The sequence below is a fragment of the Macaca fascicularis genome, chromosome 14, assembly GCF_037993035.2.
Source record: "Macaca fascicularis isolate 582-1 chromosome 14, T2T-MFA8v1.1".
Classification (NCBI taxonomy): domain Eukaryota; kingdom Metazoa; phylum Chordata; class Mammalia; order Primates; family Cercopithecidae; genus Macaca; species Macaca fascicularis.
The window spans coordinates 90,057,010-90,076,441 of NC_088388.1; positions in this window are offsets into that span (position 1 = coordinate 90,057,010).

Genomic DNA, 19,432 nt, shown 5'->3' on the forward strand with positions numbered 1-19,432 from the left:
AAGATGTTCAAGTATTGACTTAGAAATAATCATTTACAAAGCAAATTAAGCCCACTTGTATTTTGTTCACAATGATTGCAGTGGAGGTGAGGGATTGCCACGTGGAACCTGCTCCTGGATTTATCTCCTATGTTTAAAGCCTCAAATATTAAAATAGTCTTAGGGGAATCAACTACTTTGTGGAAATTATTTGTATTTCCATTTGTCCTAATAATGACTTTCATTGCAAAAGAAAAAAAGTACAGAATCAAAACAAGAATCATGCTTTGCATGTCTCTTTAACTCTCCCTTAATCTAAAATGTTGTTCAGCTTTTCTTTGCCTTTCATGACCTTGATATGTATTTCTTTAGGAACTTTTCATTTTCATATAGTTTTAGATTTCCAGAAGTTGCAAAGATAGGACAGAGATTTCTGGGTAACCTGTACCCAGTTTTCCTTAAGATTTTACATTAGGATGATACATTTGTCACACCTAGTGAACAAGTATTGATACTTTATTTGTATCTAAAAGTCCATAGAGTTTCTAAATTTGTAATTAATGTCCATTTTTTCATCCCAGGTTACCTTCCAGTATACCACATTATACTTCATCATCATGTTTGCTAAGAGTGTTCTGAACTATGACAGTTTCTCAGCTTTCCCACGTTTTTATGGTCTTCATAGTTTGGAAGAATATTGGCCAAGTATTTTTGTAAAATTCTTCAGTTGACTTTCTCTGATGCTTTTCTGTGGCTTTACTGAGGTTTGACATGCCCTTTTGGTTGAATTCTATGCCCCTTTGATATACCTTCATTATCGTGTGTGTGTGTGTGTGTGTGTGTGTGTGTGTGGTTTTTATTTTTTAAGTACATTTCACTTTTTTCACCAAAAGAAACCCCAGAACAGGCCACATTATGTTCTTTCCAAGAGAATGAAGTGAGACGAACAAAACATCATCTCTAACATTGGTGTTCTTGCCAAAAATGCATGATCTGAGCATGATTATAAGAAAGCACCACACAAATTCAAATTAAGAGACACTACACAATAGGTTTACCGGACTCTTCAAAAATGTCCATGTCTATTATTATCTAATGGAAAAAACCCAGTTCACTGAAGAAATGGCTGATTCAAGTACTGAGAGGGGGAATACTCAAAATAAACCTAGGGCTTTTTGGGGGCAAAAATGTGAACTGTGTTCATTACTGGTCATGTTAACTATGATCATTTCATTTAGTTTGTGCTAGATTTCTCCAGTAAGAGTCATTACTGGGGAAAAAATCTGTAGTTATCTATGTACCGTATTTCTCATTAAACTTTTACTCTCAATTCAAATATGTATTAAGCCTTGCCTTAATTTGTTATTACCATGTAGGCTGGCAAGTTTTGATTTTATAATTCCATCATTCCTTTTACATTTGTTGATGACTTGACATCTGACTGTTTTAAGAAGTTATGCTCATGTATTAATATATTTACATACGTCAGTACAGACTGATGGCTTTTTGTTCTATTCAATGGGTTAGAATCATTGGCATCGTTATTCACGTATATGTGAAAATTGTCCTAGCTAATGAAAGTCCTGCTCCTGTGTCTTTTTGACATTCCCTGCACAATTTTTAGCACCTTTGTTTCTTTATTGTTCAGCAAGATGTTCCAGCTTCATCTTGTATTACTTTGCCTCATCCCTGGAATCATCCATTTCTTCAGTGAGCCCTGGTTCCATTTAGTGGAGTATGGTATATAGAAAACAAGATCTGGAGACCAGGCATACTCATTGCTACTAGGCTGTCATTAATTCTAAGCCCTTCAAGTAGACATAAGATCTACCTACATGAAATCTGTTATGATCTTAATGTTTGTGTCTGCCTCCCCAACGCCCAAATTCATTTGTTGAAACCTAATCTAACACATGTTACGGTGTTAGAAAATGGGGATCACTGGAATCTGATTAACTCATGAAAGCAGAGCTCTTGTAAATGTCATTAGTGCCCTTACAAAAGAGGCCCCAGAGAACTGCCTTCCACCTTCTACCACGTGAGGACACAGAAAGAAGCAGCCATCTATGAAACAGAAAATACACCCTCACAAGACATCCAATTTGTTGGCACCTTAATCTTGGATATCACGAGCTCCAGGACTTTGATAAATCAATATCTGTTGTTTATAAAACACTAATTTTCTGATATTTTATATTATATCTGCCTGAAAGAACTAACACAGAATCTCTTTTCTTTTTATAGTCAAATGCCAACTAGCCAACCAATATATGTGGAAGGAATTATAGAATTATAAAATCACCATTTGTCAACCTTCATAGTAATTATTTGGTTAAGGCAAGAAACATCAGTGGAAGTTACACTTAGGGGGCAAAATCTGATGACAAAATGTGTATAGCATATACACATATATATAATATGTGAACATTATTTACTATATTCATATTTTAAATATCTGCCTATGTATACTGAAAACCATAAATTTATATTGATTCATCCAATTCCATTTCAGTATCATAGGGTTTATTCTAGGTTTCCTATATATATGTATGATCCATTCTCTTCTCCAACAGTGAGAACCTTGACTTCTTTATTTACATTATATGTGCTTGTCTACTCAGTCCTGAAATATATAGAATTTCATAAGTTCTAATTCATAACATTGAGAAAAATAAACTTACTAACTGGAGTCCTACATTTCTTCACAATTCCCTTGCATATAGCAGAAAGTTTTGTAACAAAAATGGTGTTCAAATGCTAGACTTCTTTTTTTAAATTTCCTTCAGTGTAGTGGCATTATTCATGTAAAATACAGTTAGATTCATTTTTTTAGTTCATGTTTTCCTTTTTTATCCTTGTTGATTTTAATATTTGTTCTGTGCCCAGATTTCTTTTCAATGATCCTTATGCTCATCAAGCAATTTTAATTTCAAATGTTATTTTTATTAAGTTGCTATCCTATAGAGTCAAAGACTTTATTTTTTTTAATGTGGGTGTATGTGTGTTTGTGGCGTTGTTATTGTTGTTGTTGTTTGGAGACAGGGTCTTTCTCTGTTGCCCAGCTGGAGTACAGCGGCACTCCAGCTTGGATCAGAGCAACCTGTATCTCATGGGCTCAAGTGATCCTCTCACCTCAGCCTCCTGAGTAGCGGGGAGTATGGGCCCACACCACCACACCCAGCTAATTTTTGTATTTTTTTTTTTTTTTTTAAGAGATGGAGTATTGCTGTATTGCCCAGGCTGGTCTCGAACTCCTGGGCTTAAACTGTCTGCCGGACTCTGCCTCCCAAAGTTCTGGGATTACAGGCATGAACCATCATACCCTGCCTAGTCTAAGACTTCTATAGTGAATATTAAGTTTATTATAGTGAGCTAAAGGTGCCAAGTTTCAAAAAAAGACAATATTTATGGCAAACACCTTAAGAGCAAGTTCAAGATCAATTTATATTGAGATGTGTCCTACTTATTTACTTGTTACAATGATTAAGCTTTTTCTCATTTCAAGGAGACTTGTATGTTTAAGGAATTTCAGCTCTTAATTTATATTTGCTCTAAACTCCATACTTTTAAGAATTAGAAGTGTAACAAGACTATTTTTATATCTAGAAAATTCAGAGTAATGCCTTGCTTTTACTATAATTTCAAGTTTTAGGAGAAAGATTTTTTAGATATTCAGTTGAAAAACTTACCCCTGACTTCTTAAACACTCTCAACCACTGCTTACACTAACACAACTGTGTTCCACTAAGAAAAGGAATATTGTCTTGACCAAGCTGATTAAAGCTTATGTTCACTAATATATTTTCTCTTAAGATCCAGAATCCCGGCCTCACAATTATGTGTGATCACTTTCCCTTAAATGCTATCATTTTGAAAGAAAAATAATCTGTCCTATCTTTCCACTGAGAAACTAATAAGCCTTGACCTAACGTGAAGCTCCTAGAATTGGAATTAGATATAGCAGAAAATTTAAAATAATCTTAGAGAAACGTTCAGTATCTTCCAGTCAAAATGTTTTCATTTTAGAGATAAGGAAAACAAGCCTTGGGGAATTTAAATGGCTTACTCAATACCACATACATGAGGATAAATCTATTGCTTAAGTGCTATTATATCAACTCCCTATCCAGCACTCTGGCCACTGGTCTATGCATTAATTGAGATAATTTTAAACATTTAAAGGAAGCACTGGAATAGTTTATAGAGTCAACATTTCTCAAAGTCACCATAATGAAACATAGACACTCACTGAAACATTTTTTTTAATCTCTCTTCACTTTAAAGACAGAAGAATTAGAACACTTCCAGAAGCCAAATATATATTTTATTCCCTTTTCAATTTTCCTTGCGATAGAGCAAAATATACAGTACAAACTAAGCTCTAATTATCTGATTTTGAGAAAACGACAACCACAGACTACTAAGTTAGTTATATTTATTTAAATATAATTAATGAAGAAACACCTATTTCTACAGAATTGGAGTAGAGATTGGGGAATGATTTAGCTTTCCTTTGAAAAACTAACTAGATCCTTAACGGATAGTCCAAAATTGCCCAATTTTCCCATGCCTCAATTTCACCAACTGTAAAATGAATTAATAATTTTGTCCATCTGATAAAAGTATTCTGAGAATTAAATTAAAATAATATATACAAAGTACTAAATATTCTCCCTGGCCTAGTGGGCATGATATTTGCATGCATTAGTAATATCTAATTGCTTTCATTAGTGTATTTGGATAGTGTATTTGTCTGAGCTATAGAACTGCATTCAAGCCTATACTCAATTAGTGCAAACTATGCCAACTTAAGGATAGTATTTTACCTCCCTGGGCCTATTCCTCATTTTTGAAATAGTATGATGGAGCCTGTTCCACAGGGTTGCTTTCAGGATAATGTATTTAAACCCAAAAAACTATAGGTAAAGTTTTCAGCCTAGTGCCTATGATATTCTCAGAGTTTATTAAATTGTGTCTTTCTCCTATATACCAACATCACCCATGTACAGATATTTATATAGATAGTATAATATCCTAATATTTAGTTCTAAATATTCAGTTGTGAGTAGGGCAAGGCCCCCTGAGATCTTCTAAACAAGGTATATTGACACATTCATAAAATGTCAAACCAGTAAATAAATGAGGTCAATAGTACATTCGTCTTTCTAAAAGAAGAAAAAACAACACAATTTTGGAAATTAAAGACCTATCAACTTAGCTTTGCTATGGATAAACAAACTTAAACTTTGTAATTTATGATAAGTACAAAAAGGACTCTGAGGCCGGGCGCGGTGGCTCAAGCCTGTAATCCCAGAACTTTGGAAGGCCGAGACGGGCGGATCACAAGGTCAGGAGATCAAGACCATCCTGGCTAACCCGGTGAAACCCCGTCTCTACTAAAAAATACAAAAAAACTAGCCGGGCGAGGTGGCAGGTGCCTGTAGTCCCAGCTACTCAGGAGGCTGAGGCAGGAGAATGGCATAAACCCGGGAGGCGGAGCTTGCAGTGAGCCGAGATCTGGCCACTGCACTCCAGCCTTGGCGACAGAGCGAGACTCCGTCTCAAAAAAAAAAAAAGGACTCTGAGAAAATACTAGGTGACTGTCAGGTTAAATGAAACACTGAAGACCTTGGAAGATTCAAAAAGACCTATGAAGAAATTCCATGTATTATTTTGATGTTTTGGGGAATTTGTGTTGCCTGATCCACTGTAAGAGTTTAAGAAATATTAGGAAGCAAAGAGGGAGTGTATTAGTCCATCTTCATGCTGCTGATACAGACATCTCTGAGACTGGGTAATTTATACAGGAAAAGCGGTTTAATGGATTTACAGTTCCATGTGGCTGGGGAGGCCTCACAATCATAGCGGAAGGCAAAGAGGATCAAGTCATGTTTTACATGGATGGCATTAGGTAAAGAGAGGGCTTGTACAGGGAAAATAGTGTTTTTAAAACTGTCAGATCTCGTAAGACTTATTCACTATCACAAGAAGAGCACAGGAAAGACCTGCCCCCGTGATTCAGCTATCTCACACCAGGCCCCTCCCACAACACGTAGGAACTATGGGAGCTACAAGATGAGATTTGGGTGGGGACACAGAACCAAACCATATCAGGGAGGATGTCAGTAAAGAGAGAAGACTAGGAGGCAGGAGGGAGAAATGGAGGTAGGTCTCTGTGACATGCTTAGCAAGCTTGTAACCATAAAGAATCATGATTGTTTAAATCATTGTAGAAGCCAGAGGAATGAAACAAGGGTAGAAGACCAATTTATTAAATATTACCTATCAGCTACTATGCTAAGTATGAACTAACTCAGTGTAACCCATTTAGGCTTTGTGCTACTAGGCTCAATAGAACATCACTGCTGCAACCAAGGACACTTACAAAAAAAAGTCAAATAAATATTTTAATGAAAAATTAGTTACACTGCAAAACTTTTCAGAAATGTATATTCCTCAACTTCTATTCACAATGTAGATTGCAAACACAGCTGCTAATCAAAACATTCACCCTAAATCCAAGATCTCTTAAGTTTGCTCACAAACAGTCCACATAGGCTCCTTTTTTGGTTTGTTTTTCCTTCTAGCACAATCTTATTATACGGGCCAACATGGCTTCCCTGTGGGATTATTCAACTAAAGCCTAGACTCCCTCATCAGTTCAACAAAAGGGATCATTTCACATTTGCCTTCAAAAGCAAAAAAGTAAAAACTCTGGCCAGGCATGGTGGCTCATGCCTATAACCCTAGCACTTTGGGAGGCCGAGGTGGGTGGATTGCCTGAGCTCAGGAGTTCGAGACCAGCCTGGGCAACACAGTGAAACCCTGTCTCTACCAAAATACAAAAAATTAGCCAGGCATGCCTGCGTGCCTGTAATCTCAGCTACTCGGGAGGCTGAGACAGGAGAATAGCTTGAACCTAGGAGGCAGAGGTTGCAGTGAGATGAGATCACACTATTGCATTTTAGCCTGAGCAACAGAGCTAGACTCCATCTCAAAAAAAAAAAAAAAAAAGTAAAAAATAAAAACTCTAATTTATGTATTTGTTTTTTATTACTTTCTTAACTAAAGTGTATATCTCAATAAAAAAAATCATTTGTTTTGTTCCAAGCTATATCTCCAAATTTAGCACAATGCCTAGTGTGAGTGAAAAGATATTTGTCAAATGAAAAACTCTAAGTTTTCTTCCCTTAATTTTGGTTTCTACACTTAGAAGAAAATGAGGATAGAAGGACATTTCTTTGGATAGGCTTTATGATTGAAAGAGGTAAGGGAAGGTCCCCAAGAAAATTATAAACATCTAATTTATCAAAGAAATACTAAAATATTCATTGATATTAAGTAAAATCCTTTTTTTTTTTTTTTTTTTTTTTTTTTTTTTTTTGAGATAGAATCGCTCTGTCACCAGGCTGGAGCACAATGGTGCAATCTCAGCTCACTGCAACCTCCAATTCCTTGGTTCAAGTGATTCTCCTGCCTCAGCCTCCCAAGTAGCTGGGATTACAGGCATGTGCCACCACGTCCATCTGATTTTTGTATTTTTAGTAGAGACAGGGTTTCACCATATTGGCCGGGATGGTCTTGATCTCCTGGCCTTGTGATTCACCTGCGTTGGCCTCACGAAGTACTGGGATTACAGGCGTGAGCCATCGTGCCTGACCAGGTAAAATATTTATTTACTATCTAGTAAACTAATGTTTACTCGACTCATTCATGCTTAGCATTGTGGCTAATAGGAAATGTTTAATAAAGTTCTGCTTATTCCCTTGTTTCATTCCTCTGGCCTCTACTATGACTTAAACTAGTGTTTACTAAATAGTGATTAGCATTGCCTATATTTCAGAATGCTTTGGAAGGTTATAATAGCTCATAATAGGCTAGAATTTATATATGACATTTTCTTATAAACATGAAGCAATTATAAATGGGAGAGCAATTTGCATTAATATACTTGATATCAAAGGACAGTGTGTGCCAACATCAAATGAGTTGTATATTTAGCAAAGGCTAAGGATGCTCACAAGTAGAAATTATTATAGGTTAGTGTAGTCAGGAATGCTAAATGGGACAGGTGATTAATTGACTCTTTCATACTAAACTGTACCCTGATGGTGTTAGTGAAAATAATTTATTTAATATTTTGTGATGTGCTATTAGAAACACTCTCTCTTATTACCACTGTTCTTTATCTACTATACAAATTTATACTTGTTACTTAGTAATATGACTGATAGGAATAATAAAATGTTATATGCTAGTTCCATTCATTTATTCAGCATTTAACAATTATGTGTTGGTGTGTAACAAAACACAATATAAAAGCCATCGTTCAAGTGCTTATTTCAAAGCAGTGCAGATAACAAAAATATCCCCTATTTTCATGCAGCTCACATTCCAGTGGGTGAGATATTTAATTTGAAAGGTAATAATCATATAATAACATTATTTATTATGCAGTGTTCCATTAAAAAAATAAGCTCGTGAACAATAAGTAGAGTACCCCAGAGGGAGTACTTTAGTAATACTAGTGTGTCATGGAGCTCTTCTAAGGAACTACATTTGGTTTACATCTGAAAAATGAGAATGAATGAGACTCATGAACTGCTGTGGGAAAATAAATCCAGGTAAGAGAATGACACACTGCAATGTTCTATATGTAGGGAAAAGCTGAGTTGTTCATTGAGAGGCAAAGGAAGCTGATGTGGCCAGGGAATAATAGTTTAGTTTTGAAATGTTATGAGATGAGTCTAGGAATGTAGAAAGAAATTGGGTCACATTGTGGATATGTAAGCCATGAAAAACGTAATAGATTTTATTCAAAGGGCAATGTAAAACAGTTGTAGAATTTTGTGCACAAATAAAACAGAAAAGTAATGGTATGATTAGCGCTTGTGAAGATCATCTGGGCTGCTGGAGAATGGGTTCCATGAAGAATGGATTGGAATCAGGGAGGAGACAAGTGATTCTAGGAGACTTGAAGTGAGATGAGAGTGAGAAGGACTAAGATGAGGCATTGGAGACAGACAGTAGTGATGGCTTAGAACTCTCAGGGTCCTGCCAAAGTCAACTTCATCTGAGAAGAATAGTTGCTATATAATGGGATGGAGCAGAATGGATATTTAGGGAATAACCACAATGTCTACTACAGCATACATTTTAAAAATTTAGATAAAGGAGAAGTGTTTAAGTTACTACAAAAAATTATGATTAGTTGGACAGTAGAGGGATTTTGCATTAATATTAATAAACTGTGCTATATAGCTGAATTTGATCATTCAACCACAAGATGGCCTGACTTATAATGTAGACGCACCTGTCAGTATTTTACCAAATACTGGTGTTCAATGGAGCACGATTATAGAGAATAGATTATATTTCTGAGGTGCAGTAAACAAATGGTTTAAATTTCCTTTCCAAATCTAGGATTCATAAAAACAATGTTGCATGATTTTTTATCACTTAACATAGTCACATTGAATGCCTGAGAGATTTTTAAACATTTAATGAACAGTTATCTAAACATTTTGTCATATAGCAGGTATTATAGTATTTGTCAATAATGTATCAAATATGGGGTATATTCGTCACTTGTTTTTGTCTTGTAAATCTGCCATACATCTGGTATTGGTAAAATTTCGGCTCTAGCGTCTAAAGGAGTTATTTTATTGCCACATATTCTGCATGGGAAGTACATTTCTAAGCTTCCTTTTGTTAATGTGTCCCATCTGAATATACAAAATCTTTTTGCCAATTAGTCAAGGTGGATGATCTAGGTTATAGGACACTGAATCCATACCCTTTCTTACACTCTGCTCTACTCGAAGACCTTGAACTGTATATTTCCTGTCTTTGTCTCTCAAGTTCATGTCAGTGATTACATGACAGTGTAGAAGAATTAGCAGAAATTCAGTACTACAAAACCAAATCATGGTTTGTTTCAAAACAGGTGAGGTATTTATAACACCTTAAAATAAAATAACACTTACTTGTATTAACTAGCGAAAAAGCATTTTCCTCACTTCCATGCCATTCCACCAATGTCCTTAAGTAACTGAACTAAAGATTTGGAGCTAAGCCTCATCAAAATTACAGTTAACATGTACACAACTATATACAGTTTTAATTCAGTTTTTTTAATATTCAGATATTACACCTGCAAGATGGTAAGGAACTATCATAAAATTTCACCAATAAGGATATAACAGGTCAGAAAAGGTAAGTAACTTTCCATACACCGAAGAGGAGTTTCAGCTCCCCCTGATAGAAATTATAAGATCCTGTAAGAAGGCTGATGCAGGGTTTGTATAGCCTGAACCTTACACAATTTGGGATATGTGTGTGAGAAAGCCCTGTGGAGGAAAAATAATACAAACTATAAATATAGTATGAATATTTTCTTTCACTTTTTTGACCTACCTGCTTTATTGATATTTAGAAGTTTATATTCGAAGACAGGAAAAAAACTTTCCTCTTTAACATCTCAAAAATTTGGTAAGAGGTAGTGTATTAGTGCATTCTCACACTACTATAAAGAAATACCTGACACTGGGTAATTTATAAAGGAAAGACGTTCACTAGACTCACAGTTCTGCATTGCTGGGGTGGCTTCAGGAAACTTAAAATCATTGGCAGAAGGCAAAGGCATCTTTTTCACAGGGCAGCAGGATGGTGGGGATGCCATCATGGGAAATCCATCAGATCTAGTAAGATTCACTATCAAGAGAACAACATGGGGAAAACCGCTCCCATGACCAATTATTAGTACCTCCACCTGAACCTATCCTTGACACGTGGGGATTATGAAGATTATGGGTATTACAATTCAAGATGAGATTTTGGGTGGGGACACAGGCAAAGCATATCAGGTATACATCCTGGGGCTGTCCACATAAGTGGACATGGTACACAGTTTAAATTATTAATATTTATGTACATGTAATTTACATACGTTATTACAACTTAGCCTCACAAGCAGGAAGGAATTGCTGTTTTCTCCATTTGACAGATTAGGGGCTCAGAAAAGCAAGACAATTTGAGAAAATTCACAAAATTACTACGAGCTGGGTTCACGTCCGCACTGCCTGACTACAAATCTCTTGCTCATGCACTCTACTGTTATATTACATCTTGACATGAGATACTAAAATGAAAGGGAGGCACATTCTACATGGAAGAAAATGGAATAAAACACTCAATTTCCAAATCTCAAATATTCTTCAGGACTTATAGCCTACACTATTAGTCAGCAAGGAGCCTACACTTCCACTCCCTTCATGACATTTCTGGGCCAAGCATGTCCTCTTGTAATTAAGACCTGATAATTCCCAAATGATTTTGGCTCCAGTTGTCCTTTTTTTATATTCTGTCATTTGGATTTTTTCTGCAATGACTTTTTATCTTAGGCGGAATGCACAAGCATATTCTCTGTACTCTAAAATGACCCACATTCACATGCCTGTGGAATTTAGAGTTTTCCCACAGAATATATTTCATAAAAATGTAGCCCATTTAAAATACCTCTTTTATGTTTACTAATTGTCTATGACCCAAGTTGTAAACAACAACTACATTGCTCGAAAACAAAAATAAGAAATTTCTTTTTCTCAGGAAGATTGAAGTCTCTGCACATGAGTCAAAAGTCTAACAAAACCGCAGAGGGGGTAAATCATTTTTAAAAGAAGAAAGCTATAAAATTGTTTATATACTTCTCAGGGGAATATTTGTATTAAACAATTATGAATATATAATTTCTCAGATCATTATCTATATTTACATAATCTTCTTTTTTAAAAGAGCTTTTAGGATTTTTGAAGAAAAGCTAGCTTTGAAGTACCTTTTTAAAAATGCTGGAGTTCCGGAGCAAGATGAACGAATAGGAACAGTTCCAGCCTCCAGCTCCCAGCGCGAGCAACACAGAAGACGGGTGATTTCTGCATTTTCAACTGAGGTACTGGGTGCATCTCACTGGGGAGTGCCTGACAAACGATGCTGGTCAGCTGGTGCAGCCCAACCGGCGAGAGCTGAAGCAGGGCAAGGAATTGTCTCACCTGGGAAGCGCAAGGGGGAAGGGAATCCCTTTTCCTAGTTAAGGGAAATTGAGACACACAACACCTGGAAAATCAGGTAACTCCCACCCTAATACTGCACCTTACCACGGGTCATAGCAAATGGCACACCAGGAGATTATATCCCACACCTGGCCCGGAGGGCCCCACACCCACAGAACCTCCCTCATTGCTAGCACAGCAGTCTGAGATCTAACTGCAAGGCAGCAGCGAGGCTAGGGGAGGGGCGTCTGCCATTGCTGAGGCTTAAGTAGGTAAACAAAGTTGCCAAGAAGCTCAAACTGGGTGGAGCCCACCACATCTCAAGGAGGTCTGCCTGCCTCTATAGACTCCACCTCTGGGGACAGGGCACAGCTAAACAAAAAGCAGCAGAAACCTCTGCAGATATAAATGACCCTGTCTGACAGCTTTGAAGAGAGCAGTGGGTCTCCCAGCATGGAGGTTGAGATCTGAGAATGGACAGTCTGCTTGCTCAAGTGGGTCCCTGACCCTTGAGTAACCTAACTGGGAGACATATTCCACTAGGTCCAGATCACCACCTCACACCTCACATGACAGGGCACACCTCTGAAACGAAGTTTCCAGAGCAAGAATCAGACAGCAACACTCACTGTTCAGCAATATTCTATCTTCTGCAGCCTCTGCTGCTGATACCCAGGCTAACAGGGTCTGGAGTGGACTTCAAGCAATCTCCAACAGACCTGCAGCTGAGGGTCCTGACTGTTAGAAGGAAAACTAACAAACAGAAAGGTCACCCACACCAAAACCCCATCAGTACATCACCACCATCAAAGACCAAAGGCAGATAAAACCATGAAGATGAGGAAAAAGCAGAGCAGAAAAGCTGGAAATTCAAAAAATAAGAGTGCATCTCCCCCTCCAAAGGAACGCAGCTCATCACCAGCAACGGAACAAAGCCGGAAGAAGAATGACTTTGACGAGTTGAGAGAAGAAGGCTTCAGTCCATCAAACTTCTCAGAGCTAAAGGAGGATCTACGTAACCAGCACAAAGAAACTAAAAATCTTGAAAAAAGAATGGAAGAATGGATAACTAGAATAATCAATGCAGAGAAGGCCACAAACGAACTGATAGAGATAAAAACCATGACACAAGAAATACATGACAAATGCACAAGCTTCAGTAACCAACACGATTAACTGGAAGAAAGAGTATCAATGATTGAAGATCAAATGAATGAAATGAAGTGAGAAGAGAAATCTAGAGAAAAAAGAGGAAAAATAAACAAAGCCTCCAAGAAATATGGGATTATGTGAAAAGACCAAATCTACGTCTGATTGGTGTGCCTGAAAGTGAGGGGGAAAATGGAACCAAGTTGGAAAACACTATTCAAGATATCATCCAGGAGAACTTCCCCAACCTAGCACGGCAGGCCAACATTCAAATTCAGGAAATACAGAGAATGCCACAAAGATACTCCTCGAGAAGAGCAACTCCGAGATACATAATTGTCAGATTCACCAAAGTTGAAATGAAGAAAAAAATGTTAAGGGCAGCCAGAGAGAAAGGCTGGGTTACCCACAGAGGGAAGACCATCAGACTAATAACAAATCTCTTGACAGAAACTCTCCAAGCCAGAAGAGAGTGGGGCCAATATTCAACGTTCTTAAAGAAGAGAAATTTCAACCCATAATTTCATATCCAGCCAAACTAAGTTTCATAAGTGAAGGAGAAATAAAATCCTTTACAGACAAGTAAATGCTTAGATATTTTGTCACCACCAGGCCTGCCCTACAAGACACCCCGAAGGAAGCACTAAACATGGAAATGAACAACTGGTACCAGTCATTGCAAAAACATGTCAAAATGTAAAGTCCATCAATGCTAGGAAGAAACTGCATCAACTAATGAGCAAAATAACCAGCTAATATCACAATGACAGGATAAAGTTCACACATAACAATATTAACCTTAAATGTAAATGAACTAAATGGTCCAATTAAAAGACACAGACTGGCAAATTGGATAAAGAGTCAAGACCTATCAGTTTGCCGTATTCAGGAGACGCATCTCACGTACAGAGACATACATAGGCTCAAAATAAAGGGATGGAGAAAGATCTACCAAGCAAATGGAAAACAAAAAAAAAAAAGCAGGGGTTGCAATCCTAGTCTCTGATAAAACAGACTTTAAATCAACAAAGATCAAAAGAGACAAAAAAGACCATTACATAACGGTAAAGGGATCAATTCAACAGGAAGAGCTAACTATCCTAAATATATATGTACCCAATACGGGAGCACCCAGATTCATAAAGTAAGTCCTTAGAGACTTACAAAGAGACTTAGACTCCCATACAATAATAATGGGAGACTTCAACACCCCACTCTCAACGTTAGACAGATCAACGAGACAGAAAGTTAACAAGGATATCCAGTAATTGGACTCATCTCTGCACCAAGCAGACCTAATAGACATCTACAGAACTCTCCACCCCAAATCAACAGAATATACATTCTACTCAGCACCACATCATACTTATTCCAAAATTGACCACATAGTTGGAAATAAAGCACTCCTCAGCAGATGTAAAAGTACAGAAATTATAACAAACTGTCTCTCAGACCACAGTGCAATCAAACTAGAACTCAAGACTAAGAAACTCAATCAAAACTGCTCAACAACATGGAAACTGAACAACCTGCTCCTGAATGACTACTGGGTACATAACGAAATGAAGGCAGAAATAAAGATGTTCTTTGAAACCAATGAGAACAAAGATACAACATACCAGAATCTCTGGGACACATTTAAAGCAGTGTGTAGAGGGAAATTTATAGCACTAAATGCCCACATGAGAAAGCCGGAAAGATCTAAAACTGACACCCTGACATCACAATTAAAAGAACTAGAGAAGCAAGAGCAAACACATTCAAAAGCTAGCAGAAGGCAAGAAATAACTAAGATCAGAGCAGAACTGAAGGAGATAGAGACACAAAAAAACCCTCCAAAAACACCAATGAATCCAGGAGTTGGTTTTTGGAAAAGATCAACAAAATTGATAGACTGCTAGCAAGACTAATGAAGAAAAGAGGGAAGAATCAAATAGACACAATAAAAAATGATAAAGGGGATATCACCACCGACCCCACAGAAATACAAACTACCATCAAAGAATACTATAAACACCTCTACGCAAATAAACTAGAAAACCTAGAAGAAATGGATAATTTCCTGGACACTTACACTCTCCCAAGACTAAATCAGGAAGAAATTGAATCCCTGAATAGACCATAGCAGGCTCTGAAATTGAGGCAATAATTAATAGCCTACCAACCAAAAAAAGGCCAGGACCAGATGGATTCACAGCAGAATTCTACCAGATGTACAAGGAGCAGTTGGTATCATTCCTTCTGAAACTATTCCAATCAATAGAAAAAGAGAGAATCCTCCCTAACTCGTTTTATAAGGCCAACATCATCCTGATAACAAAGCCTGGTAGAGACAGAACAGAAATAGATAATTTTAGACCAATATCCCTGATGAACATCGATACAAAAATCCTCAATAAAATACTGGCAAACCGAATCCAGCAGCACATCAAAAAGCTTATCCACCATGATCAAGTGGGCTTCATCCCTGCGATGCAAGGCTGGTTCAACATACACAAATCAATAAACATAATCCAGCACATAAACAGAACCAAAGAGAAAAACCACATGATTATCTCGATAGATGCAGAAAAGGTCTTTGACAAAATTCAACAGCCCTTCATGCAAAAAACTCTCAATAAATTAGGTATTGATGGAACATGTCTCAAAATAATAAGAGCTATTTATGACAAACCCACAGCCAATATCATATTGAATGGGCAAAAACTGGAAGCATTCCCTTTGAAAACTGGCACAAGACAGGGATGCCCTCTCTCACCACTCCTATTCAACATAGTGTTGGAAGTTCTGGCTAGGGCAATCAGGCAAGAGAAAGAAATCAAGGGTATTGAGTTAGGAAAAGAAGAAGTCAAATTGTCCCTGTTTGCAGATGACATGATTGTATATTTAGAAAACCCCATTGTCTCAGCCCAAAATCTCCTTAAGCTGATAAACAACTTCAACAAAGTCTCAGGATAAAAAATCAATGTGCAAAAATCACAAGCATTCCTATACATCAGTAACAGACAAACAGAGAGCCAAATCATGAAGGAACTCCCTTTCACAATAGCTTCAAAGAGAATAAAATACCTAGTAATCCAACTTACAAGGGATGTGAAGGACCTCTTCAAGGAGAACTACAAACCACTGCTCAGTGAAATAAAAGAGGACACAAACAAATGGAAGAACATACCATGCTCATGGATAGGAAGAATCAATATCGTGAAAATGGCCATACTGCCCAAGGTAATTTATAGATTCAATGCCATCCCCATCAAGCTACCAATGAGTTTCTTCACAGAATTGGAAAAAACTGCTTTAAAGTTCATATGGAAATCAAAAAAGAGCCTGCATTTCCAAGACAATCCTAAGTTAAAAAAACAAAGCTGGAGGCATCACGCTACCTGACTTCAAACTATACTACAAGGCTACAGTAACCAAAACAGCATGGTACTGGTACCAAAACAGAGATATAGACCAATGGAACAGAACAGAGTCCTCAGAAATAATACCACACATCTACAGACATCTGATCTTTGATAAACCTGAGAAAAACAAGAAATGGGGAAAGGATTCCCTATTTAATAAATGGTGCTGGGAAAATTGGCTAGCCATAAGTAGAAAGCTGAAACTGGATCCTTTCCTTACTCCTTACACGAAAATTAATTCAAGATGGATTAGAGACTTAAATATTAGACCTAAAACCATAAAAACCCTAGAAGAAAACTTAGGTAATACCATTCAGGACATAGGCATGGGCAAGGACTTCATGACTAAAACACCAAAAGCAATGGCAACAAAAGCCAAAATTGACAAATGGGATCTAATTAAATTAAAGAGCTTCTGCACAGCAAAAGAAACTACCATCAGAGTGAACAGGCAACCTACAGAATGGGAGAAAATTTTTGCAATCTACTCATCTGACAAAGGGCTAATATCCAGAACCTACAAAGAACTCAGATTTACAAGAAAAAAACAACTCCATCTAAAAGTGGGCAAAGGATATGAACAGACATTTCTCAAAAGAAGACATTCATGCAGCCAACAGACACATGAAAAAATGCTCATCATCACTGGCCATCAGAGAAATGCAAATCAAAACCACAATGAGCCACCGTCTCACACCAGTTAGAATGGCAATCATTAAAAAGTCAGGAAACAACAGGAGCTGGAGAGGATGGGGAGAAATAGGAACACTTTTACACTGTTGGTGGGATTGTAAACTAGTTCAACCATTGTGGAAAACAGTATGGCGATTCCTCAAGGATCTAGAACTAGAAATGCCATATGACCCAGCCATCCCATTACTGGGTATATACCCAAAGGATTATAAATCATGCTGCTATAAAGACACATGCACACGTATGTTTATCGCGGCACTATTCACAATAGCAAAGACTTGGAATCAACCCAAATGTCCACCAGTGACAGATTGGATTAAGAAAATGTGGCACAAATACACCATGGAATACTATGCAGCCATAAAAAAGGATGAGTTTGTGTCCTTTGTAGGGACATGGATGCAGCTGGAAACCATCATTCTCAGCAAACTATCGCAAGAACAGAAAACCAAACACTGCATGTTCTCACTCATAGGTGGGAATTAAACAATGAGATCACTTGGACATGGGAAGGGGAACATCACACACAGGGGCTTAGGGAAGGGGGAGGGGGGAGGGATGGCATTGGGAGTTATACCTGATGTAAATGAGGAGTTGATGGGTGCAGTACACCAACATTTCACATGTATACATATGTAACAAACCTGCACGTTGTGCACATGTACCCTAGAACTTAAAGTATAATTTAAAAAATTAATAAATTAATAAAAGAAGCCATTAAAGTGACTGAAGAATGTAGAACATTATTATTAGCTTCTGATGGAACAGGAATTTATAGAACACCTGGAAAATTCTCATCAAAAATGACACCTAAAAATGTCATTATGATACCCAAGATGGAATTCATTAGTCACAACGACACACATACTGTATAACCTTGATCTCTCGACTGCCATAAAATCTTTCTTGCATATATCTCAAAGTTTTATTCTGTAGTTTAACCTCTCCATTTATTTCTGTCCTCTTATTAAAAGTTTTTTATTTAAAAAAATAAATGGAAAAAAATAAAAATGCTTTCATTTTTTCCATTTTCTTATATTTTAACTCTTCTTGTATTATATGCCCCTGCATTCACAATTCCTGTTTTATATAGCAGTACCATTTAAAGTTGAAATTCCCTCTAGGGAATATCTTCTTTGAATATATGAGCATCTAAAGTACTATGTAAATTATTTTTTTTACAAGTATTGAATTGCCCTAAAAAATCTGAACATTTTAGTTACTAAAATCTCAAGAATTGTGTCTGACTTTAACAAATAAGAGAAAAAGGATTCAAACAAAAAGTCCAGGTGTTTAAATCAATATATCTTACCATGAGTAAAAGGTCAAAAAAATGAAAGTTTGGCCCCCAAAATGATATGACAAACAAAAAGTCATGTGAGCTGATAGAAGAAAAATATTAAATATTTTATTTCATAGGCAATGGAAAGTCATGAAACTTCATTCAAGAACTAGTTTACACTGTCAAATATTATTTGGGAATACAATTGTAAGAAGACTATACTGCAGAATGAGAACTGGAAAAGATGGAATTGGGAATATTAGTTAGGAGCTCAGGTATAATATCATGAAGAAAAAATAACTTAATCAGGTAAATTGAATACTTTTATTCACATTTGCCAATATAGAAACCTACTGCTTTATTTAAAAAAAACTCTGGTCAAAAACATAAAATTATTTCTATTTATCATCTTTCATTTTTCCAGAGAAACAAAGCAACATGGATTTGATATATAGTTATAAAAAGAAAACAGAGAATATTTATGCAAATTGATTTTTTTTTTAAAAAAATGTCTTATTATAACATATATCCACAAAAAACTGTATCTATCAAGCATGTACTTCTATGAGTTTTTCAACATGGCTACCCGGAGAATCAGTGGTCAGATCAAGAAACAAAAAATACCAACACCACAGCCATCCAGACATTTCAAATTCTAACATGAGCCAACTTTGAGCCAATCTTCTCTAAGATATTAAATAAAGAAATAAACACTGTTAAAGCATTTATGTGTAGAAGCATATATAATATGTATATTTTTTAAAGTGCAAAGTGAACATTGATTTGCCAAGGAGAAATTTAAAAGCTATTAGTCCCATAGTTTTTGTTATTCTCAATGTTTTAAAATTTATTTATTTATTTAGATATGATTTCAA